Raw genomic sequence first — 25,973 nt, forward strand, 5'->3', positions numbered from 1 at the left:
GACAAGGATGTCACAAAGAAAGAAAACTACAGGCCAATATCACTGATGAACATAGATGCAAAAATCCTCAACAAAATACTAGCAAACAGAATCCAACAGCACATTAAAAGGATCATACACCATGATCAAGTGGAGTTTATTCCAGGAATGCAAGGATTCTTCAATATATGCAAATCAATCAATGTAATACACCATATTAACAAACTGAAGGAGAAAAACCATATGATCACCTCAATAGATGCAGAGAAAGCTTTCAACAAAATTCAACACCCATTTATGATAAAAACCCTGCAGAAAGTAGGCATAGAGGGAACTTTCCTCAACATAATAAAGGCCATATATGACAAACCCACAGCCAGCATCGTCCTCAATGGTGAAAACTGAAACCATTTCCACTAAGATCAGGAACAAGACAAGGTTGCCCACTCTCACCACTCTTATTCAACATAGTTTTGGAAGTTTTAGCCACAGCAATCAGAGAAGAAAAGGAAATAAAAGGAATCCAAATCGGAAAAGAAGAAGTAAAGCTGTCACTGTTTGCAGATGACATGATACTATACATAGATAATCCTAAAGATGCTACCAGAAAACTACTAGAGCTAATCAATGAATTTGGTAAAGTTGCAGGATACAAAATTAATGGACAGAAATCTCTGGCATTCCTATGTACTAATGATGAAAAATCTGAAAGTGAAATCAAGGAAACACTCCCATTTACCATTGCAACAAAAAGAATAAAATATCTAGGAATAAACCTACCTAAGGAGACAAAAGACCTGTATGCAGAAAATTATGACACTGATGAAAGAAATTAAAGATGATACAAATAGATGGAGAGATGTACCATGTTCTTGGATTGGAAGAATCAACATTGTGAAAATGACTCTACTACCCAAAGCAATCTACAGATTCAATGCAATCCCTATCAAACTACCACTGGCATTTTTCACAGAACTAGAACAAAAACTTTCACAATTTGTATGGAAACACAAAAGACCCCGAATAGCCAAAGCAATCTTGAGAACGAAAAGTGGAGCTGGAGGAATCAGGCTCCCTGACTTCAGACTATACTACAAAGCTACAGTAATCAAGACAGTATGGTACTGGCACAAAAACAGAAAGATAGATCAATGGAACAGGATAGAAAGCCCAGAGATAAACCCACGGACATATGGTCACCTTATCTTTGATAAAGGATGCAGGAATGTACAGTGGAGAAAGGACAGCCTCTTCAATAAGTGGTGCTGGGAAAACTGGATAGGGACATGTAAAAGTATGAGATTAGATCACTCCCTAACACCATACACAAAAATAAGCTCAAAATGGATTAAAGACCTAAATGTAAGGCCAGACACTATCAAACTCTTAGAGGAAAACATAGGCAGAACACTCTATGACCTAAATCACAGCAAGATCCTTTTGGACCCACCTCCTAGAGAAATGGAAATAAAGACAAAAATAAACACATGGGACCTAATGTGACTTAAAAGCTTTTGCACAGCAAAGGAAACCATAAACAAGATGAAAAGACAACCCTCAGAATGGGAGAAATTATTTGCAAATGAAGCAACTGACAAAGGATTAATCTCCAAAATTTACAAGCAGCTCATGCAGCTCAATAACAAAAAAAACAAACAACCCAATCCAAAAATGGGCAGAAGACCTAAATAGACATTTCTCCTCAGAAGACATACAGACTGCCAACAAACACATGAAAGGATGCTCAACATCTTTACTCATTAGAGAAATGCAAATCAAAACTACCATGAGATATCATCTCACACCAGTCAGAATGGCCATCATCAAAAAATCTAGAAACAATAAATGCTGGAGAGGGTGTGGAGAAAAGGGAACACTCTTGCACTGCTGGTGGGAATGTGAATTGGTACAGCCACTATGGAGAATGGTATGGAGGTTCCTTAAATAACTACAAATAGAACTACCATATGACCCAGCAATCCCACTACTGGGCATATACCCTGAGAAAACCATAATTCAAAAAGAGACATGTACCAAACTGTTCATAGCAGCCCTATTTACAATAGCCTGGAGATGGAAACAACCTAAGTGTCCATCATCGCATGAATGGGTAAAGAAGATGTGGCACATATATACAATGGAATATTACTCAGCCATAAAAAGAAATGGAATTGAGCTATTTGTAATGAGGTGGCTGGACCTAGAGTCTGTCATACAGAGTGAAGTAAGTCAGAAAGAGAAAGACAAATACTGTATGCTGACACATATATATGGAATTTAAGAAAAAAATATCATGAAGAACATAGGGGTAAGACAGGAATAAAGACACAGACCTACTAGAGAATGGACTTGAGGATATGGGGAGGGGGAAGGGTAAGCTGTGACAAAGTGAAAGAGCGGCATGGACATATATACACTATCAAACGTAAGGTAGATAGCTAGTGGGAAGCAGCCGCATAGCACAGGGAGATCAGCTCGGTGCTTTGTGACCGCCTGGAGGGGTGGTATAGGGAGGGTGGGAGGGAGACGCAAAAGGGAGGGGATATGGGAACATATGTATATGTATAACTGATTAAATTTGTTATAAAGCAAAAAAAATAAAAATAAAAAAAATTAAAAAATAATAAAAATGATAAAAAAGGGGGAGGAAAGCAAAAGTTTAAGACTTGAACTAAAGGTAGTAAAAAAAAAAGAAAAAAAGAAAAAAAAAAGAAAAAAAAAAGAATAACCATCAGTACCCAAAGCCTCAACTACTACCTCTTTCGTCTTTTGGATTTATGCTACACATCATTATTATTTCTTTCATGAATTCTGTCAGCATATTAGTAAGAGAATGTGGCCAAAAGAAATAGCTCTTGATCAAAATTAAGCAGCTTTGCAAAGTCACACTTCCACCTGGATATATTTTCAAAATGCATGGCTACAAAGAAAACTCACTCTGTTGTTGAGATCAAAATCTTTTAGTCTCTAATACTTGAGTGTTGGTAATGATTGAATTTAAAGAGCATGCATTAGAGAATTACTGGTGGTTTCAGAGAGGTTATTTCAGTAATATTCCAAGCCTTAACATTTTTTATGGGAGGGTTTGAGAGTTTAGGGTCAGATTTGGGTGATTTAGACTAATGCTTATGTATGGAGCCTCCATCAGTATTGCTAAAACAAAGTTAATGTAATGAAATAGAAGATTCTTTGAAGAATTGCAGCCCAGCCCAATTCCCAAAGCTTACAAATGAGATAAATTTGGAAGAAAGAGAGTTTATCAGGTAATATCCAAAATACAAGCCAAATTCAAAGATTACTAATTTAAAATATAGGCATTTCAACAGTGCAAACAATGCAGATGAAATGCTAAACTCATTCCTTGTGTACAAAGGAAGACACATTTTGGTCTGATTCTATGAACATTCATTATTCACTTTCTATGTGTTAGGCACTGTGTTAGATGCTTACAATACCTTAATAAAATACTATTTACAAATGTCTATGTCTCTAAAAGCCACTTCCTTAAGTACTCCTCAGTACTTGTACACAGATTTTAATTATTTTTATTGAAAATAGCTTAATAATTACAAAATGTGTTTATTGTAGAAAGATTAGAAAATATAATCAAGGGAAAAGTTTCTAAAAATCACTCATAATCCTGTTATCCAGAAATAACCATCATATCAGCTGGGTGAACGTCTTTCCAGGCCTGTTTCTATGCATATACTTCATTTTATAGGGATGTATTTCTAAAACAACTTACTCTCTTCCCAGCTTTCCTTTTTCTTAAATGTGGTATGCTAATTATTATTTAATTTCATCATGATTACTCAACGTTAGGATTATAAGCATCAGTTATTGTTCTTTTCTTTTAATCTAAGATTGCTATATGAAGTCTTCATTCCGGAGGTCTGGGAGAGGCAGCTGAGAGGCTACTTTTAATCTAAAGAGAGCTCCAGGACTCAATGAAATCAATACCACAATAGAGCAAGGGTACACATGTTCAGAGATTGTTCTGAATTACACATGGACTGTCACCTGAAGAAATGGTCTTCACACTTCATGCTTGATAGGGTCTTTTGAGAGAATGCTCCAGTCCAAGGGCGGGTATAAACATAGTTGTTTGATGAGGTGATTTGAAAGAAAATTTTGGCTACAAGTTTAGCTTTTGTTACTAGTATGAAGTCTAGTTGATGGCTTACAGGTTATGATTTGAAGAATATTAGAAAATATCTCAGAGATATCTCTCCAGAGATATCTTTCATCATGTATAAATTCACCATTAAAATTACTTCCTAGGTATAGGGTATTCAAGGTCATTGTGAAAATACAAATGTGTTATCTTGGAGGGGGAGTGTCGTAAACCACCATCATATAAAAACACCCGAGTTTGAAGGAGAAATGGGACTCAGCAAATAGCAGAGTACCTGGCATACAGTACTTGCACGATAACTAAATATGTTACTTGAATGTTGCATGAAAGGGTACAGAGGTTTTGAGATAAGCTTGAACAGAAACAGCCCAGAGAGTAGGACAGAAGAACATCAAATACAAATAATGGTTCCTCTCCTGGTCTCAGTTTATGGAATATTCAGTGTTCACAACTTGTGGAATGGTGAATATCCTAAATAAAATAGATGAGGAAAAATATGTTGTACCTTTTGCTATTCTAAAAAGACATGTAGACAGGAGATTGAATTACCTAATCCAATTTGAGTTGAATATTATTCCCAGGATGACCAAACAAGAACTAGGTATCTTTAAGAGGAAGGAAAGATAACCAGTTTTCTAGATTGAATGGAAATTATTGCCAGGTTCCAGCAAGGCAGTTCTCACCTAAAGGTATGAGACAACCGTTATTTGAATGAGAAAACAAACCTCTTTCATAGTTGACTTCATCTATGGCTGGAGCTTCAGATCAAGAGTTTGCTTATCTCCTTCCAGTGCTCTGTTTATAGGAAAATTATTCTAGAGCAAATAGAGTATAATGCTGAACTTGATAGTAAAGTTAGACTGCCTGGCTTGGGAGCCAGAATCTATTGTACCCTATCTGATGAGCCTGTCACCACCCAGAGACACATGGAAGAGTATAGAATTATGAAAAGACAAGAAGTTGAGCAGTTTGGTTAAGAAGGAAATTCAGGTGCCTTTGGTGCCATTTTGGTTAGGCATCAGGAAAGCGTCCTGCTTAGGGCTCTGTCCAAAAGGAAAGAAGTTAGGAAAGCTTGAGAGGAAAGAGGTGGAAAGGCATGAAAGGATAAGACTGAATTTGTGTCATTTTACCATGGCTGGCGGAATATTTCTCAGTCCCATGAGGTATAGGAGAGGTAAGAGCGTTTAGATATTACATGGTGTTTGCTCTTGCTTTCTCTTTCCACTCCTTGGGTTTTATACTGTCTTTTCTCTCTGTCCCTCCACATTGGCTAGAACATTTTGTAATAGCTTTGGATGATGAAAATAGGCTGTAAGTGTTAAAAAATGCCAGAAAGTCAAAACTCGGTTCAAAATTTACCTTTCTGCCTTCAAATTTTCTATCTACGAGTGGATATTTTAGTTATGAAAATTCAAATTATAGTAAGGATGTCAGGGAAAACCCAGTAAAGGTAAGCTAATGCACTTTCATATATGCTCAAATTTAATGCTTGCATTTTTAATTTTAGAAACATACTTAAAATATGTGACTGCTGTCTTTGGTGAGAGAGAAGTGGAAAAAAAATCTTTGCATTCCAGGAAGCAGCCCAGTTTTAATTAAAAATGCCAGGCTAATTTGTCTCCCTCCCAGAGCCACCGATATTTTGCCTTTGGGCTGTTGTGTAGACTTGTCTGCCATTTGTCTAAATATAAATAACTCTCATTTTCACACTTGTCTTTTCTTGCAGTTTGTCAAAATGGTTGCTTATAGCAATAAATTAATTTCCTATCTGGTGAGCATATATATCTATGTATATCTATATCTATCTATCTATCTATCTATCTATATATATATAGAGAGAGAGACAGACAGACAGACAGACAGCAGACATAGGCAGAGAGAGAGACAGCTCAAGCACACAATGGTGCAAGAGCAAGCTAGCACACAACTTATCAACAAAAGACTATTTTATTGGTTGTATGAAAATAAGAAAACATAGTTATGTCAGGGTTCACCAAGACAACTCTCTAGTTGGATGATTTGCCAGAAGGACTCATAGTACTTAGAAAAGCTGTACTTGCCGTTATAGCTCATTATAGTGAAAGGATACAAATTAAAATCAACAAAGGAAACAAGGCACGTAGGGCAGAGTCCAGGAGAAATTGGGCACAGGCTTCCAGTTGTCCTCTCCCAGTGGAGTTGCAGAGGCAGCATTTAATTCTACCATTAACAAAGTGTGATAGCACATGAAAAGTGTTGCCAACCAGTAAGCTCATTGGAGCCTTGGTGGCCAGGGTTTTATTAGGGTTCAGTCGTGTAGGCACGGAGCTCCACATGACTGACCTTAGCTACTCAATCTTCAGCATGGGCCCGCCCCCGCCCCCCCCCCCCCCCGCCTTCCTCCATGATCAAACTCCAGTGTGGCCCAGGGTAACAAAAAGCAGTGTTCAAGTTAAATCATGTTGTTAGCATATTCTATCTGGTGTGGTCCAAGGCCCCAGATATACAAAGACATTCTGATCAGGCAGGATATTCCAAGGGTTTATAGGTTATTTCCCTGTAGCCTGTTAAGGGTCAGTCCTGAAGACCTTTGGAATAACCAGGCCTTCTGAGTTTACTGCACACGGTGGTGCCAAATACAGAGGTGTTTCACACAATTCTGAATTAACTTCTTTTGGAAAAGTGTGAAGGCAGCATGGTTCCTTTGCCCTCAAAATGTTGAAGGAAGTGGACAATATTGCCTTATGTTGAAGGGGCTTCTTCTGTAGTGTACATGTTCTAATGGGGGATTAATTAGCATTGTGGAAGCCAATACCAGAGACTTGTGGAGTAGTCAGTACCACTAGTCATATGTGTGTTATGCTTGTTTCTAGAGACCCCTTGTAACCATTTAAAAATATTTCCTAGAAGGGGAAATACCACCTAGTTAACTATTCTTGCCTCTACATAAATTTCTTTATCCTTTTATGTAACATGTCAGCTAGCAGAGGAGAAACCATAAGGGAGTGGTGGATGGAAACATTTTTTATTTGGAAAAATAGGAGCAAAGATCTGGGCACAGAGTGCTAAAAATGGTAAGCTCGTGACCTTTCATGGGGATTCCTGAGAATCAAGGGAACATTCTGATGATAGAGGGTACATGGGGAATTTTCAATATGAATTCAATATGAAGATATATTTCTCTAGCTTCCCAAAATTTTTCTGAGGGCAGGCCCTGGCAATATGATGTGTTTTTAGGCTTTGCGTTTACCTGTCAATCTCACTTGGTTTCAAATGTTTAGAAGAATAATAATGGATATGTAGGGTATATGGGTATCCATGGCTTATATCAAAGACCTCTTACCCATGGTAACAAGATTAGTTCCAGACCCCACCTCTGGGTAGAACAAGGATGGAAACAGTGGTGGGAGTTTAAAGGAAAGCCCTGGCAGTTTGCTGAAGGTGAACTGGAGTATAGGGTAACATACCCAATCTCATTCAACATAGATATGGTTTAGTGAAAAGACCAGTATACTTTTATGTTATGAATGTATCATTTTATATCTAAATAATTTGAGTTACCTAGAAAATACAAAATTGTTAATCACATGGTATTTTAGAACCAAACTGAGTCCTCTGTTATTTGGATCCTAAATGTATAATAGGGCACATTTGGTGTAATGTGTAATAGGGGGCGTTTGGTAAACACAGATCTGAATAAACTTGGGCCTCGAGTATTAATTGTGATGCCTGAACATGTTTAATACACAGAAAAGTTAATGAGAATAACTTATCACAACAGTAAATTATACTAAAAAAATTTTGGAGGGGCCTTAACTGGTAGTTCAGTTTTATGTTGGTCTTTGTCCCTTATGGAATATAGAATTTCTTGCACTTCAGATTCTGCCAAGTTGTTTGTATAAAGGACCTCCTGCATTGTTTTTTTGTAATTAAGTTTTGAAAATGTTTTGTTAAAGAGGGATTGATTTGATATTTGTTTTGTTTTCCAAATGTATTTTACTTTCAAACAGTGCAGTTTAAACACTGTGATTTTTACTTAAATAAGGAGCTGCCTAATTCTAATTTTTCTACCCTCCATTTTCCCCTCCTTTCTTTCCTGTTGCTCTCATTTTTGCCCTCCTCTGCCACCTTTTCTCCCTTCTATTCATCAATCCAGCTATCCCTGGAATATTTACTTAACACTCTCCTATTTACAGGTACAGTGCTGGTTACTAGGGACACAGAGATGAGTAATCATATCTTTTCCTTAAGAATTCCACAGCCTCACTTATATTTAGTGTCGTCAGTCTTTTTAGTTTTAGCCATTCTTGTGGCTGTGAAGTATTATCTCATTTTGGTTTTAATTTACACTTTTCTGATGATTAATGGTGTTGAGTACTTTTTCATGTACTCATTGGCCATTCATATATTGACACCTTATTTTGTGAAGTGTCTAGCTCTTTGGCTATGTTTTTTTTGGATTTTTGTCTCTATTATTATATTGTGGGAATTCTAAGTTCTGAATACACGTCCTTTTTTAGATATATGCACTGAAAGATATATGCACTGTAGCTTTTCTTGTTACTCTTTTAATGGTATATTTTGATAGAGAAATTAATGAAGAATTCATCAATATTTCCTTTATGTTTAATATTTTTGTGTTACAAGAAAAATCTGCCTGCCCAAAGTGATAAAGATATTCACCTATGTTTACTTCTAGAAGCTTTCCAGTTTTAGCTTTCATGCTAAAACTGGATCTGTTATCCATAAACAGCTAAATTTTGTGTATGCTGGGATGTAGAGGTGAATGTTCATTTTCTTTCTGTTTTAATAGACTATTTTTTAGAGGGGCTTTAGATTCCAAAATCAAGCAGAAAGTGTTACTTAACTACTCCTCCATCCCTGCCTCCCCCACTACCGTACATCCCAAATTTTTTGTAGTGTGTGAGGTAGAGGTCAAGGTTATTTTTCCCCCCATTTTAATAGATTTTAGAGCAGTTTTCGATTCAAAACAAAATTGAATGGAAAGTACGCCCTGCCACCACACATGCACCACCTCCCCCACTCTCCACATCCTACGCCACAGTAATACATTTGTTACAGCCTACGAACCTACATCATCATCACCCAAATCCATAGTTTACATTAGGGTTCCCTCTTGGTGTCATACAGTCTATGGGTTTTGACAAATTTATAATGACATGTATCCTCCATCATAATATCATACAGAATAGTGTCACTGTGCTAAAAATCCTTTGTGCTCTGCCAGTTCATCTCTCTCTCCTCCCTAACCCCTGGCAACCACTGATCTTTTACTGTCTCCATAGTTTTGCCTTTTCCAGAATGTCATATATTTGGAATCATACTGTATGTAGCCTTTTCAGATTGACTTCTTTCACTTAAATATGTATTTAATAGGTTCTTCCATGTCTTTTCATGGCTTGATAGCCCATTTCTTTTTAGTGCTGAATAATATTCCATAGTCTGGATGTACCATAGTTAACTTATCCATTCACCTGCTGAAGGACGTCTTGGTTGCTTCTAAGTTTTCACAATTAAGGATAAAACTGCTATAAACATCTATGTGCAGGTTTTTTTGTAGACATAAGTTTTTAACTCCTTTGGAAAAACACCAAGGAGTGCAACTGCTGAATCATATATTCAGAGTATGCTTATTTTGGTAAGAAACTGGCAAACTATGTTCCTGTGGGGCTGTACCATTTTGCATTCCTACCAGCAGTGAATGAGAATTCCTGTTGCTCCACATCCTTGTCAGCATTTGGTGTTGTCTGTGTTCCAGAGTTTGGCCATTCTAATAGGTGTGTACTAGAATCTCATTGTTTTAATTTGCATTTCCCTGATGCCATATGATGTTGAGCATATTTTCATATGCTTATTTAACATCTGCGTATCTTCTTTGGTGGAGTATCTTGTTAGGATCTTTGGTCCGGTTTTTAAATTGAATTGTTTGTTTTCTTCTTGTTGAGTTTTAAGAGTCCTTTGTATATTTTGGATAACGGTCCTTTATCAGATGTGCCTTTTGCAAATATTTTCTCCCAGTCTGTGGCTTGTGTTCTCATTCTCTTGGCATCATCTTTTGCAGAGCAGAAGTTTTTAATTTTAATGAAGTCCAGTTCAGCTATTTCTTTCATGGATCATGCCCTTGGTGTTGTATCTAAATAGTCATTGCCATACTCAAGGTCATCTAGATTTTGTCTTATGTTACCTTCTAAGGAGTTTTATAGTTTCGCATTTTACATTTAGGTCTATGATCCACTTTGGGTTAATTTTCATGAAGGGTGTAAGGTCCGTATCTAGATTCACTTTTTTCATGTATAGTTGTCCAGTTGTTCAGCACCATTTATTGAACCATTTGTTCATTTAAAAAATATGATTGTCCTGTAATTCCTACAACATATATTGAAAAACCTTTTCCCTAACTGAATTGTTTTGGTGCCTTTTTGAAAATCAGTCGACCATATCTATGTGGCTCTACTTTTTGACTTTTTAGTCTGTTAATCTATTTGTCTACTGTACCAATAACCATGTCTTAATAATTATATTTTTACATAGAATAAGTCTTTAAATTAGGTAATGTAAGTCTTCTGACTTTGGAGCTGTAGCTCCAAAGAGAATTGATATTTTGAAGTCTTGTAATCCATGAGCATAATAAATATCATACTCCTTTTACATATCCTTTAATTTCTTTCATCAGTATTTTATAGTTTTCAGTAGATACCTTATACACATATTTTATTAAATTTATTTTATAAAATTATTATTTTGATGTTACTATGAATAATAATGTAGAATTTATTTTCTAATTTGCTTGTACCTAGGGTAAAAAACAATTGATTTGTTTATTGACTTTTCAAATTAATTAATAATTTAAAATATTTCAAGGGTTTTTGTGGCTTCCTTAGAATTTTCTATGTATACAGTTATGTCATCTATGAAAAAAAGTTTGATTTCTCTTCCTTTTTAATATTTAAGCCTTTATTTCTTTTTCCTGCCTCGTTTCACTCATTAGGACCTCTAGGTCAGTGTTGAAGTGCTGAGAGTGAAATGCTTGTCTGATTTTAAACTTAAGGGCCAAATGGCCACTATTTCACCATTACATATGATTTTAACTGCATGTTTTTCTTGTGGATGCCATTTATCAAATCAAGAAATTTTACTTCTTTTCCCAATTTGCTAAGAGTTTTTAGCAAAAGGAGGTGTTGGATATAATCAAATACTTTCTCCACATCTACAAAAATGGTTGTTTGATTTTTGACCTTTATTCTGTTAATGTGGTAAATAACATTGTAAAATCAATGTTTAAAAAAAAAACCTGTTTTATTCTTGGAATAAATTCACCATGGTCCTTTTTATATAATATGGGATACAGTTTGCAATCTTATATTTGGGTTTTTGCACCTATGTTCTTGAATGATTTTGGCACGTAATTATTCTTTCTAATAATGTTTTTTTTTTGGTCAGGTATTGGAGTTAAAATTATGCTGACTTTATTAAATAATTAAGGAAGTGTTCCCTTTTTTTAAACTTAAACTGTAACAGTTTAAGATTGGTGATGTATTATGTTCATGAATCCTGTAATATTTGATAAAATCCAGCAGAAAAGACCTCTGAGCCTGGAGTTTTCTTTGTGGGAAGTTACTTACAAATTTAATTCCTTTAATAGTTGTAAGATTGCTTAGATGTTTCTTGTCAGTTTTGGCAAGTTGTACTTTTCTATGAATTTGTCTATTTCAATTAATTTTCATTTTTCTTTGAGTTTCATTGTTCATTTTGGTTTTCTGCTAACTTTTTGAGAGGAATGCCTAGATCAGACGTCAGCAAACTTTTCTTTAAAGCTCCATTTTAGTAGGTGTTTTAGGCTTATGAACCATATAGTCTTTGTCTCAATTACTTACCTCTTCAGTTATAGCACAAACGCAGCCATGGGCAATACTTAAACAAATGGGTGTGGCTCTATTTTCCTAAAGACTATTTACAAAAGCAGATGACGGCATAGTTTGCAAACTCTTTACTTACATCATTGATTTTCAGCTTGCCTTCTTTTCTCAGTTATGCATTTAAGATTATAAATTTTCTCTAAGCCTCAAGTTTCGATATATCACATTTTCATGATTATTTAATTCAAAATGTTTAAAGAACTCCATTGTCATTTCTTTTTTGACCCATGGTTATTTTAAACTGTATTGCTTAGTTTCAAAACATGTAAGGATTTTTAAAGTGATACTTTGTTGTTCTATATTAATTCCACTGTGGGCAGAGAACATGCTCTGTATAATTTAAAGCTTTATGGTCAATTTTAGTGTAATTTTTTTTGTATACTTGCAAAGGATTGTCTCTTCAGTTTGGTACACTGTTCTCTATGTGTCAATTATGTCTAATTCGTTAATTATTCATAACTTCCATATTTTTGTTTGTTTTCTTATTCTGTCAGTTAGTGAATAATTGTGTTAAAATCTCCCACTGTGGTTGTGGATTTGTCTGTTTCCATTTTCTCGTGTGTGTGTGTGTGTGTGTGTGTGTGTGTGTGTGTGTGGTCTCAGCTTTTTTTCCCAGTTTTATTGAGATATAATAGATATACAGCAGTGTACAGGCATAACTCATTTTATTGCGCTTTTCTTTATTGTGCTTCTCAGATACTATGTTTTTAACAAAATGAAGGTTTGTGGCAATCCTGTGATATTAGATGATGGTTTGCATTTTTTAACAATAAGGTATTTTTAAATTAAGCTATATATGTTATTTTTTTAGACATAATGCTATTGCACACTTAATAGGCTACAGTATTGTGTAAACATAACATTTATATGCACTGGGAAACCAAAAAATTTGTGTGAGTTGCTTTACTGCAACATTTGCTTTATTGCAGTAGTCTGGAGCCAAACCTGAAATATCTCTGAGGTATGCCTCTATAAGTGTAAGGTGTACAGCATAATGACTTGTCTTACATATATTGTGAAATGATTACCACAATAAGTTTAGTTAACATCTATCTTCTCATATAGATGCAAGAAAAAAGAAAAAAGATGTTTTTTCCTTGTGATAAGAACTGTTAGGGTTTGTTCTCTTAACAACTTTCAAACATACGGTACAGCAGTGTTAACTATAGCCATCATGTTGTACATTACATCCCTAGTACTTACTGATCTTACAACTGGAAGTTTGAACCTTTTGACCAGCTTATTTCCATTTTTAATCCTGTATAATTTTTCCTTATCTATTTCAAAGACATGTTATTAGGTTCATATAAATTTAGAATTGTTTATCTTCTTAATGGATTGATCCCTTTATCATTACAAAACATCTCACTCTGTTTCTAGTAATGCTTTTTGCCTTAAGGTTTACTTTGTCTATTAGTCTAGCTTCATCGGCTTTCTTTCAGTTGGAGTGTGCATGGCATATCCTATCTTTTTAGTTTTAATTTTCCATATTGTTATATTTAAGATGTGTTTCCTGTATGAAGCATATATATTTGTATTTAGTCTGACAATCTAATTGGAGTGTCTTGTTCATTTACATGCACTATAATTAGTACATCTATTTGCATTTAAATCTATATTGCCAAATCCTTCATATGTTTTCCATTCATTCTAAGTTCATGTTATCCTCTCTTATCTTGCCTTCTTTTGGATTGACTCGTTCTTATTTTTCACCTTGTATTAGCATGGTAACTACATACTCTTCTATTATCATTTTAGTGGATATCCTAGATATTATAGCATGAATCCTTGGCTTCTTCCAAGCTTCAAACACAGTAACTCCATTTTAACCCCTTCTCAAATTATATGCTATTCTAATTGTATTTTAAATCTCTATTTTTTTTTTTTGTGGTACGTGGGTCTCTTACTGTTGTAGCCTCTCCTGTTGCGGAGCACAGGCTCTGGATGCGCAGGCTCAGCGGCCATGGCTCACGGGCCCAGCCGCTCTGTGGCATGTGGGATCTTCACGGACCAGGGCACGAACCCGTGTCCCCTGCATCGGCAGGCAGACTCTCAACCACTGCGGCACCAGGGAAGACCTCTATATTTTAAACCCCACAAGACGTTATTATTATTGTTGTTGTTGTTGTTTAGAGTCAATACAGTTGACCCTTGAACAACATGGGGGTTGGGGTGCTGACCTTCTGTGCAGTGGAAAATCCACACATAACTTTATAGTTGGCCTTTGTATCCATGGTTCTGTATTCAGGGATTCTGCCAAGAATGGATTGTGTAGTATTGTAGTACATATTTATTGGGAAAAAACCATGTATAAGTGGACCCTAGTAGTTCAAACCTGTGTTGTTCAAACCTCAACTGTATTCATCTGGATTTACCCATAAATTTTTTTTCAAGTAAACAAATTCTTCAATTAAAAAGAAAAATCAATGTTTTATGGGAAAAATGTAAATAAAACCACTGATGAAGTAGCCGCTTTAACAGGGATTAAAAAAGAAAAGATCCAAGGGTAGGTTATGAAGTGCCTCACATAAAATTCATTCAGTACATTATTTGTAGGCAAGTTAAGTTGAAGAGAGTAGCAAAATAAATGGAAGACAGAAGTGCAAAAGTGCTGCAGGATGTCATCAATATGGTTAATTTTATAAAAAACTCACATTTAATATATACTGGAATCTATAAAACATGTTGCAATGATACAGGGAGTGCAGGGGGCCATTCAGAGCATGTGCTTTGGTGTCCAACTGGCCTCTGTCCTAGACATGCCTGGACCTGCTCTACAAGCTTAGTTATTCACCTAATGTCTCTAAGGCTCAGTTTTCTCATCTGTGAAAAAAAGGATAGTTAAACCTACTGTGAATGACATAATACATAAAGCACTTAACTGTACAGAGATTTTTTAAAACTTCTTTATTGTAGTATAATTGCTTTACAATGGTGTGTTACGTTCTGCTTTATACAATGGTGTGCTACATTCTGCTTTATAACAAAGTGAATCAGCTATACATATACGTATGTCCCCATATCTCCTCCCTTTTGTGTCTCCCTCCCATCCTCCCTATCTCACCCCTTTGTGGTCACAAAGCACAGAGCTGATCACCCTGTGCTATGTGGCTGCTTCCCACTAGCTATCTGTTTTACATTTGGTAGTGTATATATGTCCATGCCACTCTCGCACTTTGTCACAGCTTACCCTTCCCCCTCCCCATATCCTCAAGTCCATGCTCTAGTAGGTCTGTGTCTTTATTCCTGACTTATCCCTAGGTTCTTCATGACTTTTTATTTTTTTTCTTAGATTCCATATATATGTGTTAGCATACGGTATTTGTTTTTCTCTTTCTGGCTTACTTCACTCTGTATGACAGACTCTAGGTCCATCCACCTCACTACAAATAACTCAATTTCATTTCTTTTTATGGCTGAGTAATATTCCATTGTATATATGTGCCACATCTTTATCCATTCATCTGTTGATGGGCACTTAGGTTGCTTCCATGTCCTGGCTATTGTAAATAGAGCTGCAGTGAACATTTTGATACATGACTCTTTTTGAATTACGGTTTTCTCAGGGTATATGCCCAGTAGTGGGATTGCTGGGTTGTATGGAACTTCTATTTTTAGTTTTTTCAGGAACCTCCATACTGTACTCCATAGTGGCTATATCAATTTACGTTCCCACTAACAGTGCAAGAGGGTTCCCTTTTCTCCACACCCTCTCCCGCATTTATTGTTTGTAGATGTTTTGATAATGGCCATTCTGACCGGTGTGAGGTGATACCTCTTTGTAGTTTTGATTTGCATTTCTCTAATGATTAGTGATATTGAGCATTCTTTCATGTGTTTGTTGGCAATCTGTATATCTTCTTTGGAGAAATGTCTATTTAGGTCTTCTGCCCATTTTTGGATTGGGTTGTTTGTTTTTTAGATATTGACCTGCATGAGCTGCTTGTAAATTTTGGACATTAATCCTTTGTCAGTTGCTTCATTTGCAAATATTTTCTCCCATTCTGAGGGTTGTCTTTTGGTCTTGTTTATGGTTTCCTTTGCTGTACAAAAGCTTTGAAGTTTCATTAGGTCCCATTTGTTTATTTTTGTTTTTGTCTCCATTTCTCTAGGAGGTGGGTCAAAAAGGATCTTGCTGTAATTTATGTCATAGAGTGTTCTGCCCATGTTTTCCTCTAAGAGTTTTATGGTGTCTGGCCTTACATTTAGGTCTTTTATCCATTTCGAGTTTATTTTTGTGTATGGTGTTAGAGAGTGTTCTAATTTCATTCTTTTACATGTAGGTGTCCAGTTTTCCCAGCACCACTTATTGAAGAGGCTGTCTTTTCTCCACTGTATATTCTTGCCTCTTTTATCAAAAATTAGGTGACCCTATGTGCATGGGTTTATCTCTGGGCTTTCTATCTTGTTCCATTGAGCTATATTTCTGTTATTGTGCCAGTACCATACTGTCTTGATTACTGTAGCTTTGTAGTATAGTCTGAAGTCTGGCAGCCTGATTCCTCCAGCCCCATTTTTCTTTCTCAAGATTGCTTTGGCTATTTGGGGTCTTTTGTGTTTCCATACAAATTGTGAAATTTTTTGTTCTTGTTCTCTGAAAAGTGCCCTTGGTAGTTTGATAGGGATTGCATTGAATCTGTAGATTGCTTTGGGTAGTATAGTCATTTTCACAATGTTGATTCTTCTAATCCAAGAACATGGTATGTCTCTCTATCTGTTTGTATCATCTTTAATTTCTTTCATCAGTGTCTTATAGTTTTCTGCATACAGGTCTTTTGTCTCCTTAGGTAAGTTTACTCCTAGGTTTTTTATTCTTTTTGTTGCAATTGGGTTTACCCATAAATTTAAGCTTTGTAGTCTACTGCTTTCTTCACGCATTTCTATGTTTGCATCTGGGATTATTTTCCTTCCTCCTGAAGAACACCCTTTCAGTATCTCTCTCAGTTTGACTCTAGGCAGTGAAAATTTTATTTTGGTTTTGTTTAGCAGCTACTTTCTTTCAGCACTTTGAGGTTATCATTCAGTTTTTTTTTTTCTCCAATTCGCGCTGTCTCAGCGCACGTACGTGTCACCAGCTTTTTTTTTTTTTTTAATTTATGGCTGTGTTGGGTCTTCGTTTCTGTGCGAGGGCTTTCTCTAGTTGTGGCAAGTGGGGGCAACTCCTCATCGCGGTGCGCGGGCCTCTCACTGTCGCGGCCTCTCTTGTTGCGGAGCACAGGCTCCAGACGCGCAGGCTCAGTAATTGTGGCTCACGGGGCCAGCTGCTCCGTGGCATGTGGGATCTTCCCAGACCAGGGCTCGAACCTGTGTGTCCGGCATTGGCAGGCAGACGCTCAACCACTGCGCCACCAGGGAAGCCCCATCATTCAGTTTTGTTTTTTTTTTTTTCCCTGGATTCTGTTGTCTCTGTTGAGGTAAGCAGCAAGTTTAATTAATATACTGAACATAATCTATCTTTATTCTCTGTTTTCTTTTTCTTTTTTGCTTTCTTTTTAACTGAGATAAAATTCACTATTTTAAGCATTTTAAAGTATAGAATTCAGTAGTTTTTAGTACTCTGATTTCTTTTAAGACTTCCTCTTTGTTTTTCATCAGTTTTACTATGATGTGCCTATGTATGGTTTTAATGATTTTATTTCCTATTTGGGGTTTATAGAGTACCTTGAATCTTTCCTTTTATGTCTTTCTCCAGTTTTAGAACCTTCTCAGTCATTATCTCCTCAAATATTACCCTTCTACACTCTTTTTCTCTCTTCCCCTTTTGAGACGTTTTTCCTCCACCCTTTTTTCTCTCTGTGCTTCTTTCTGTTTTTTTCTGGCCTATTTTCTAGTTCACTAAATTTCTCTTCAGAGTTATTTAATATACTTTTTTTTTCTTTTTTTGGCTGTGTTGGGTCTTCATTGCTGCACGCAGGCTTTCTCTAGTTGTGGCGAGTGAGGGCTACACTTCATTGTGGTGTGCGGGCTTGTCATTGTGGTGGCTCCTCTTGTTGAGGAGCATGGGCTCCAAGTGCATGGGCTTCAGTAGTTGTGGCACGAGGGCTCAGTAGTTGTGGCTCTTGGGCTCTAGAGTGCAGGCTCAGTAGTTGTGGTGCATGGGAGTTGCTCTGCAGCATGTGGGATCTTCCTGGATCAGGGCTCGAACCCATGTCCCCTGCACTGGCAGGCAGATTCTTAACCAGTGTGCCACCAGGGAAGTCCCTATTTAATATACTTCTAAGTTCATGAGTTGAATTCCTAACTGTGGTTATTGTATTTTTAATTCTAGAACATTTGTTTCTTTTTTGTAGTTTCTATAGTTTTTCCAAATATTTATAATCTTTTATTTCATTGCATATATTTACCATGGTTATTTTAAAAAACCCATGTATGATATCTCCATTATCTGTATCTTCTGATGTTTCTTTTGGTTTTCTATCATTATTATCTTGTTTGTGTACTCATTTTTGATTTAGTGCTGGATATAATAAAAATATTATAGTAAGAGTTTGAGTCCTAGTATGACAGTAGCTTCCTAAAGAAAGGATCATACCCTTTTTCAACTGACAAATGTCTATGGGAACTCACAGTCCTGGATCACCTTAATGCAGTTTCATTGACTACTATGCATAGTCCCTGAGTGAGCTGGTCTTTGCCAGTCCATCATATTCTTAGGACATAAACCCTTGTGGCCCCAACTTAAAGCATTTACCAGCATGCACCCTCCCCTCCCCAGTAGACTCTGGATTTCAGTTTTTCTCCCCTAACCTCATCACATTTTCAAATTTATTGTTCAGTTTCCTAGTCTCTCATCTGCTTATTCCAGAATGAAAGATCCAGCTTACCTTTCTTGGTTTCCTTCTCCTTTTATATCTTTACAAGTTTTTGCCACCTTTTTAGTTCTCCAGTGCCTTCATAGAGACTAAATTTTGTTATTTTGTAAATAGAATTGTTTTTTTTCTTTCTTTTTCAGACAATAAACTTTTAAAATATTTATACCAAGTTTTCTAGTTGTTTTGGGGAAAAGTTGGTCTTTATTTCTTATTACCTAGTTCACCTTTATACAAAGTAGAAATCTACTAGTTGGTTTTAAAATGCCCTTATTTGGTCAAATAAAATTTTTGCAACCTTTTATCAGATCCCCAGAGTCTTTTTGTGAAGATTTTACTTACCCATGAAGTCTCTAGGTTTAAGAGCCACTGATTGAGGGGATACAAAAGAAATAAAAGCTCCCATCCTTGTGATTAGGAACTTATATGTAGTTAGTAAATCATATTTACCATGGATGAAGTAATTAGTGACTTGTAGAATACTGTTTTTATACAAGGCTTTGATTGGGTAACATGACCTCCAATAGCAGTTCAGAATTCACCTAGAAGATAGGGCTAGAGCTAGGGTTTGAAGGATAGAGATTGCCAGAGGGAGGGGGAAGGGTATTTTGGACATGGAATGACATAAACTAAGTCTTAGTCACCATTGAACTGATTTAATTCATAGCATGATGACTGAATAGTTTATCCCTTAATCCTTCTTTCCCTTGGTATGTTGTTAATACTAATCAGGCTGGGCTGAAACCTTGGGAATTCATTGGTGCACACTGTGATACATATGTTAATTTGATTGCCTGTGATTTCTGTAGCAGACCCAGGGCTGCAGCAAACATGCAGGTAATTGTATAATGTCTGCATGGTCCCCCAGCACGGTGTTTTACAATCAGCTCCACCTCAGGAGAATTTCAGCTAATCCAGCTGTTTTCTTCTAATGCTCAGTTTGGGGACTCCCCTGTTCTCACTCCCCTGCCTTGCTACCTGAGTGAGACATGTGTGACTATAAGCCTAAAGTATAAAAATAAAGATTAAGAAGGACCCACATTGCACCTGCCTATTCAGGGTGCTGATTTCACGTGGCTGAATGACATGTTTTTGGAGCTCAATATTTTTTCCTATGAATCTTCTAAAGATGCATGAAGCATCTTATACAACTCCTGAGGGCACAGAGCCTCTATCTTTTAGGTACTCAGTAGGTCTGAATTGCTGGCAGGGGTCAGGAGAGTTGACAAGGTAGTGTTATGAACATGAATTTAACTTCATAAACTCAGATGTACAAGAAATATTTTATATGTTTTCTCTAAATCAGATTTACTCTGCTCTGAGCCCCCAGTTTATCAGGCTAGTTGGAAGTTCAATCTCAATTATTATTGGTCCTTTTTCCTATCCCCATGCCTCCTACATTGTGCAGCGATCCTGGAAGTCTAGCACAGAATAGGACATGCCGGGAGGGCTCTTTGCTCTTTGGTTAATACTGATCACCACTGACATACTCCTCATCCAAGCCTGCACAGTCCCTTGAAGGTAAATTCTGCTGTGGCTTCCATGGATTTTTGCTGAGTCTTCGTGTCCCAGGGCCCAAGATGTAGCCTCTTTGGATACCATCATGCACCCATGTTCCTCTGAGGCCCTGCCACCATCACAGGGTGCTGTAAGGGGGAGAGCATCCAAACACAGTTCCCTCCTTAGCCTTTTAGAATCTCTTCTTCTTTCACAGAGGCAGAGATGAAAGTGTAATGGCAAGTACTCTGAACTTACCTTGAAACTATGCTACTAGTAGACATCACTCTCTTCCACTGGGTGAAAGGGGGTTGTGGGAACCTGGCAACTATGAGAAGCAAAGGGACTTTACAATCATCACTTGATCTACCGATTACCTATTTACCTATTCATTACCTATGCAATGATTAAGATCTAGTCTGTGTCCTCAGGTTCTGTTCTAATGGAGGATGAAGATGTAGTAGGAAAAGGTATTGCTACTGACTTCAACTTCTGAGGGGAACATCTTACCTCTTAGGTCTCAAAGTGCCTTTTTCAGTTTCATTGGTAATTATGAGTCAGTCATTCTTTGGGGCTGTTTGGCCTGTAACTGTGGGAATGGATGAGTGTGCCTATTTTTGCACTGAGTGCTCCTGGGCTGTGGCCTCAAAGCCTGGAACTGTGTGGCTCAGGCTCTTTTCTGAAATCTCTGGCTTTACAAGACTTCCTGCTGCAGATAAGGACACTGACTTCTCTTATCTGCTTGTTCCTAGTTGCCTCTCTGGCGAGATACTGACTTTACCTGCAGAGCTATATTGCTTTTATCCCTGAACTATATACTGCAGACACTCGAGATTAGTGCCAGGAGAGGAAAAAGGGTAACCGTTTCTGGGGAAAGGAATTGTGTAGGTGGTAGTTGCTTTAAAAAACTGGGGGCTAGAGTGGTATTTAGTCAAATATGGCTGCCACACAGCAGTGAAAGAGCCTTTTGGCATCTTTTTCAAAGAGCTCTACACTGACATGCTTTGTACTCTGACAGTTATTCTAGGGAAGAGTGTTTAAAATGTTTCAGCCTTTTAAAAAAAAAATCCCTCACCTGTTTTAGTTGTATATCACGTTTTCGTTGAGGCTTCTGGAATACTAACGATGTCAGGCTTTTATTAATTCAGTGATGCTGCATTGTAAACCAGAGGGTTTATGTTCTTGGCCCATACTGTTTTAATTTTCTAACCATCTGAGCAAACTGCAACTATTACTTGATAAGTATCTGAATGCTCTTCTTGTCAAGTATATATTTATCCCAAAAATCTTGGTCCTGGAGAGAGAGCCTTTTATGTGCAATACTGACTTTACATTTTGTAAACCTCTATTGATTTTTTTTTTCATCTCCACAGAAGTGGGGTTCCTTTTCAGAGTTTTATCCCCTTTAACAAATGTAAGTGAATCTAAGTGGAACTTCTACAGAGAGCCCTTAAAATTGCCCTAATGACTTAGGGGTATCAGGGTTACAGGCATTCTTTTTCATTTAGGCAGAAAGGAGTTAATTGTGAGGAAAAAACATGTTAAACCAAATTCTCCCAGCAGAAGAGAGGTTAGTTCCTTAAAAATCTGTCTTCCTGTCACTTGAGATCTATCTGTATGAGAGAAGGAAGGGCAACAGGCATAACTGGAGAGTATATAAAGCAGATCACCTGGTTCCCTGATTTGTTTTCCCCCCACTGGATGGTCCCTCTCCTTAGCTTGTTTGGAGACCCCCCATGCTTTCTATACCCTGACAAAACTTGGTCTTAGGAAGGAATAGGAAACATATTCACAGTAAAGTCTGAATAACTTAAAGGCTTAACGTGTCACTATCCTAGGACATTTGCATTTGAATAAGCTGGCAAAACTCAAAAGAAGGCCTCTCATAGGAGAGTTTCAGACATCAGTTCTTCAGTGGAAAGGGTATTTTTTTGGCGAGTAGTACCTTTTTGCACCCCACCCCCAGCCATCAGAATATCCGTTTGGGGTCTCCCTAAGCTTTTTTCGTAAATCTGATTCTGACTAGTAGTATCCATGCTGAGTGGCAGTTGAACTGTAGCTGACCAAGTCTCTGACTTGATCTTTGACACTGTGTGTGGGGGGTGGTGGAGGTGGTGGAGGATAGAGATGTCAAGAGGAAGAGCAGTGCTAAGAAGGGAAGCAAGTCTGCCATGCACGTGCATCCTCTGTGGGCTCAATGAGGCTGTATGTTGTGGAAAGATGGAAAAGCAAGCATAATTCCTGCTTCTTAGAATAATAAGATAAAGGTTTATAATTTAGTGAACTACATTTGGAGTCATGCCAGTCTGGGATTGTATATATCATCCTAACTTCTTCTTAACTGTATGTTCTTGGATGAATTCTTTTCCCTCTCTAGCCCCAGATTCCTCAAATGTAAAGTGAGACTCATGCCTACCTGCTGTTCAAGGATGCCACGAAGAACAAATGAGATAATAGATATAAAAGTATTTTGCAAACCCAAAGCTGTAAAGTGCAGTTTAAAGCTGAGATGTTTGTAACTGAGGATAATAGTTTAAGAATATTCAGCTGATGTCTTTAATCCCCTTCCCCCTGCTTTTTGCTGCAGTTGCATTGCCTTTCACTTTGTTGGTTGGGAAAGGCCACACCAGTATAAAACTGGTGGCATAGCATGGTTAGACAGAAATACTCTAGTGCTCCTGGGCAGTGATAGAGGGCCCTGTACTCAGAAAGGCCCTGTACTGGGCTTAATGCTCTGTTCTCCTCACCTTGAAATTATTAATTTTTTTTTTTTTTTTTTTTTTTTTTTTTTGCGGTACGCGGGCCTCTCACTGTCGTGGCCTCTCCCATTGCGGAGCACAGGCTCCGGACGCACAGCCTCAGTGGCCATGGCTCACAGGCCCAGCCGCTCCACGGCATGTGGGATCTTCCCGGACCGGGGCACGAACCCGTGTCTCCTGCATCGGCAGGCGGATTCTCAACCACTGCGCCACCAGGGAAGCCCAAAATTATTAATTTTTGAACAAGGTGTCACACATTTTCATTTTGCACTTAATGCCGCAAATTATGTAGCTGATCCTGGCCCTGGGCTGCTCTCTGTTCCTTTGTGGAGTTGGAACTAGAAAGAAGTTCCTTTATGACTCTGCTGGGAGGAGCATATGAAAGTTAGTTAGCTGAGATTCTGGCTGGGGAGTTTCCTGGAGGGGGTTCAGTTACAGGAGTTAAGCAGCTCTCTAGATGAGCTTTGTGGGGTGGTTAGCCTGGGCTAAGGACCAAATGTTAATTCCGAGCCAAACATCTGGGTGTCCGTTGTGCTAACAAGTGCCTAATCAGCAGCAAGGACCATCAGGCCATGACCATGCTAAAAGAAAACTTAGAATTTACCAATCCCTGGCTTTAGCAGCAAATGCCAAGAGAGTGAGCAGTGACTAGGCAGACAAGGCACATTGCCACAGAGCCCCAAGGAATCAGAGTTGGAGGATAGTTACAAGAATCCGTGCATGATTGTGAGCTTGCCTCCCATTTCCTTCTGCTACAAGGTTATGTAATGGTTACAATGAACACGTAGAACTTAGTAAAGTGAATTCATAAAGTGCCTGCACTCTTCCCATCTCCCTCACTGCTTGCTCAAACCTGCTTGGTGATTTGGTTCTTTCTTTGCCACAGGATGAAATCTTGGCAGGTCCTAAAGCTTTTGGATGATTAAAAGTCCCCTGGTCACATTTGCCCCGAGAATTGTCTCTTTTTAGTAATGAAAATTTCAAATCCTATGTAATAATTAATATTCTGAACTTCATTTGAAGTTAAAGCTTCTTCCCTCCCTGAGAATGGTTTGTTTCAGACTTAACTGTAGTATAAAAGGGGGCATATTTTTATCTTCTTTTCTCCTTTCATTGTGCATCTCCTTTTATCCCTTCCCCCAATGTGATAGCCACATTTTATGAACTCTTTCGGTCACAGTGGGTAGAAGAATGAGAAGTAAGAAATAAGAAAAGTCTTACCAGAAAGGTCTTATTGTGGTTTGACTTTGATGTATCTGTTTGGCAGGTATTAAACCTTACTCTTGAGGTGTCGTCTTTAGTTATTTGGTGATCTCTTACCTCCACATTCTTTAGCAAAGTTAGCCTCTCTTCTGGATGGCTATTAAGGAACACTCTCCCATTCCTACCCACTCCTAATTTTGATGATGTATCTTCAGTCTCTTTCTACTGAGGTCCCATTGCTCTAGGCTTAAAGCTCTTTTGAGATGGAGGATTTAAGAAAGCTCACTTCTGGTCTGCTGTAGACTGAATAATGGTCTTTCAAAGATGTCAGTGTCTGAATCTCTGGAACCTGTGAATATGTTACCTTATGTGATAAAAGGGACTTTGTGGGTGTGATTAAGGATTTTGAGATGAGGAAATTATCCTGGGTTATCTGGGAGGGTTTGATATAATCACAAGGGTATTTATAAGAGGGAAGCAGATCATAGGGGAGAGAAGACAATGTAATAGTGGAAGTAGAGATTTGAGTGATGTGGCCACAAGCCAAGGGATGCCAGCAGTCTCTAGAAGCAGGAAGGGACAAGGAATGGATCGTCCCTTGGAGCCCTCAAAGGAACCAGTCCTGCTAACACCTTGTTTAGTCCTGTGAGACTCATTTTGGACTTCTAACCACCAGAACTATAAGATAATAAACTTGTGTTGTTTTAAGCCACTTAGTTTGTGGTAATTTGTTACAGGAGTAATAGGAAAGAAATATATGGCCCAAAAGAGATACTAATGTGTCATTTATGTGGACAAATTCTGGGAGTATAGGCCACTGTCCATGCACCATCCTCTCTTTACTCTCAGAACAGCTAGCCAGCCACAACCTCTTGCCCTTTAGATTTCCAAATAGGCACTAAGCTCCTGTTACCCCTAAATGGCAGGGGACAAAAAGTAAGCCCTCTGAATGTTCTTCTTGAGGGCCCTCTCAGTTGACTTAAGGTAATGGAAAGACATCAACTCCCTTCTCCTATGGGGAGAAGGAAGAATAATATTACTAGAAGTCAACAACTAATTCTTTTTTATTGAAGTATAGTTGCTGTACAATATTATATAAGATACAGGTATATAATATAGTGATTCACAGTTTTTAAAGGTTATACTTCATTTATAGTTACTGTAAAATATTGGCTATAATCTCAATGTTGTACAATATATACTTGTAGTTAATTTGATACCTAGTAATTTGTACCTCTTACTGCCCTACTTCTATATTGCCCCTTCTGCCTCTCCCCACTGGTAATCAGTAGTTTGTTCTTCATATCTTTGAGTCTGCTTATTTTTTTGTTATATTCACTGGGTTGTTGTATTTTTTTAGATTACACATATAAGTAAGATCATTCAGTATTTGTGTTTCTCTGTCTGACTTATTTCACTTAGGGTAATGCCCTCCAAGACCATCCACATTGCTACAAATGGTAAAATTTCATTCTTTTTTATGGCCAAGTAGTATTCCATTGTATATATATATATATATATCCCACATCTTCTTTATCCATTAATCTGTTGATGGACACTTGGGTTGCTTCCATATCTTGGCTATTGTAAATAATGCTGCTATGAACATTGGGGCGTGTGAATCTTTTCAAATTAGTGTTTTTGTATTTTTTTGGATAGATACCCAGGAGTGGAA

Source organism: Mesoplodon mirus (genome assembly GCF_964341445.2).
Source record: "Mesoplodon mirus genome assembly, chromosome: X".
Lineage (NCBI taxonomy): Eukaryota > Metazoa > Chordata > Mammalia > Artiodactyla > Ziphiidae > Mesoplodon > Mesoplodon mirus.